This window comes from Mandrillus leucophaeus, unplaced genomic scaffold (genome assembly GCF_000951045.1).
Source record: "Mandrillus leucophaeus isolate KB7577 unplaced genomic scaffold, Mleu.le_1.0 Scaffold109, whole genome shotgun sequence".
NCBI classification, from domain to species: Eukaryota; Metazoa; Chordata; class Mammalia; order Primates; family Cercopithecidae; genus Mandrillus; species Mandrillus leucophaeus.
In genome coordinates, this window is record NW_012099098.1 from 2,647,494 (window position 1) to 2,650,404 (window position 2,911).

Consider the following 2,911-nt stretch of genomic DNA (forward strand, 5'->3'; position numbering starts at 1 on the left):
GTCACTGCACTCCATCCAGCCTGGGCAACAGAGCGAGATTCAGTCTCAAAAACCAAAAAACACTGGATAAATAGACTCTAAAACAAAAAGCATTTCTAGAAATATGTGGTAGCTTATATTGTTGTTTTCAATAATTTGGTGGCCATTCCTGTGAGAGGCTTTACTTCCCATCCCATGGATGTCAGGCTTGGTCACTGAAATGTGAGTGGAGGTTATGTGTGCACTCTGGAGCACAGCTTTCAGAACCATTGCTCTCTCCCTCTGCCACAAGAAGAGCGTGTCCCGGGTGGGACTGATTATTCTTCCTGCCTGGGTCCCTGGTTGAAGAGAATATAGAATAAAGAATGGAGACTGGGCGTGGTGGCTCATGCCTGTAATCCCAGCACTTTGGGAGGCCAAGACGGGCGGATCACGAGGTCAGGAGATGGAGACCATCCTGGCTAACATGGTGAAACCCTGTCTCTACTAAAAAACACAAAAAAATTAGCTGGGTGTGGTGGAGGGCGCCTGTAGTCCCAGCTGCTCGGGAGACTGAGGCAGGAGAATGGCTTGAACCTGGGAGGCGGAGCTTGCAGTGAGCCAAGATCGTGCCACTGCACTCCAGCCTGGGTGACCAGCAAGACTCCGTCTCAAAAAAAAAAAAAAAAGAATGGATAGTGCCACAAATGACATACAAAAGTCATATAACGTAAGTGAGAAATTAACCGTTTGTAAGCTGCAGAAATTTTTGAAGGTAGATGTGTTCGGGTAGCTTTCTTTCACTAATTTATTATTATTACTTTTTGAGACGGAGTTTCGCTCTTGTTGCCAGGCTGGAGTGCAGTGGCGCAATCTTGGCTCACCACAACCTCCGCCTTCTGGGTTCAAGCGATTCTCCTGCCTCAGCCTCCCAAGTAGCTGGAATTACAGGCGTGCGCCACAACGCCCAGCTAATTTTGTACTTTTAGTAGAGATGGGGTTTCTCCATGTTGGTCGGGCTGGTCTCAAACTCCTGACCTCAGGTGATCCGCCCGCCTCGGCCTCCCAAACTGCTGGAATTACAGGCGTGAGTCACTGTGCGCGGCCTCACTAATGTATTATAAAACATGCATCATTTCCAGGTGGGCACTTTAAGAGCGAGTGAATGATTCATGCTATCATGCTGTTACTATGGCCTAACTTGGCAAAAGATGAGTAATACAAATAGGTGATTTATAATGAGAAAAGGTTAAGCTCACCAGGAGTACATAATACTTCTAAATCGTATCCATATAAAAATACAGCTTCAGGCTGGGTGCAGTGGCTCACTCCTGTAATCCCAGCACTTTAGGAGGCCGAGGTGGGTGGATCACATGAGGTGAGGAGTTTAAGATCAGCCTGGTCAACGTGGCAAAACTCCGTCTCTACTGAAAATACAAAAATTAGCCAAGCATGGTGGTGCACGCCTGTAATCCCAGCTACTTGGGAGGCTAAGGTAGGAGAATCACTCGAACCCAGGAGATGGAGGTTGCAGTGAGCTGATATCGTGCCATTGCACTCCAGCCTGGGCAACAAGAGTGAAACTATGTCTCATATATATATATATAAAATATATATAGCTTCAAACTATCATATAAATATTGATACAACTATAAGAAGAAATAGACAAATTCACTCTCATATGGAGATTATGCAACTCATTAGTTGCTATGGTTTCAGTGTATGTGTCCCTCCAATATTTGCATGTTGAAACCTAATCTCCAAGGTGATAATATTAGAAGGTGGGGCCCTTGGGAAGGTGATTTGTCATGAGGGACCCACCCTTATGAATGGGATTAATGACCATATAAAAGAACTGCATGGAAGCTGTTCACCCTGTTTTGCCCTTTCTGCCCCTTCCATCCCTCCCACCATGTGAGGACACCACTGTCCTCATCTCTGGAGGACTCAGCTTTCAGGGTGCCATCTTGGAAGTCGAGGGTGGGCCCTCACCAGACACAAAATATGTTGGCACCTTGATCAATAACTGGCTCATGGTTATGGACCTTCCAGCTTCCATAACTGTGAGCAATAAATGAATGCTATTTTATAAATTACCCAGTCTCAGGCATTTTGTTATAGCAGCACAAACAGACTGAGAGAGGATATAGGTAGAACTCTGCACAGAAGAACTGGATAATGTACATCATTTTATTATATGACCTGTTTAGAACAGTTACAAAAATTGTGTGGTAGGCCATAAAGCAACCCCCCAAAAATTTCAAAGAAATAAAATCACCTGGGTTATGTCTCTTACCTCAGTGGAATTCAGTAAGGAATTGACAACAAAATAATACAAAATATTCCCTATTTGGACACTTAACAACACACATGAAAATAAGTAACAGGTAAAGAATTAAAAAAGAAAGAAAAAGAGAGAGAGAGAGAGAGAAAGCAAGCAAGCAAGGAAGGAAATAAATAACAGGTGGCTGGACACGGTGGCTCATGCCTGTAATCCCAGCACTTTGGGAGGCCGAGGTGGGTGGATCACCAGGTCAAGTTTGAGACCAGCCTGGCCAGTATGGTGAAACCCCGTCTCTAATAAAAATACACAAATTAGCCGGGCATGGTGGTGCACACCTGTAATTCCAGCTACTCGGGAGACTAAGGCAGGAGAATTACTTGAACCCAGGAGGCGGAGGTTGCAGTGAGTCAAAATCACGCCATGGCACTCCAGCCTGAGCGACAGAGCAAGACTCTGTCTAGGAGAAAAAAAAAAGAAAGAAAGAAAAATAAGTAACAGGTTAAAAAAGAGATCCTAATGAAAATTTTAAAATATTTATAATTGAATGATTATAAAAACACTACCTTCCAAATCTGTGTTGTCAGCAAAAAAAGTTTTAAGGGGGAAATTTATATCCAACAATTCTGATAAAAGAAGAAAGGTCTAAGTTAATGAGTTAATCACTTAAAA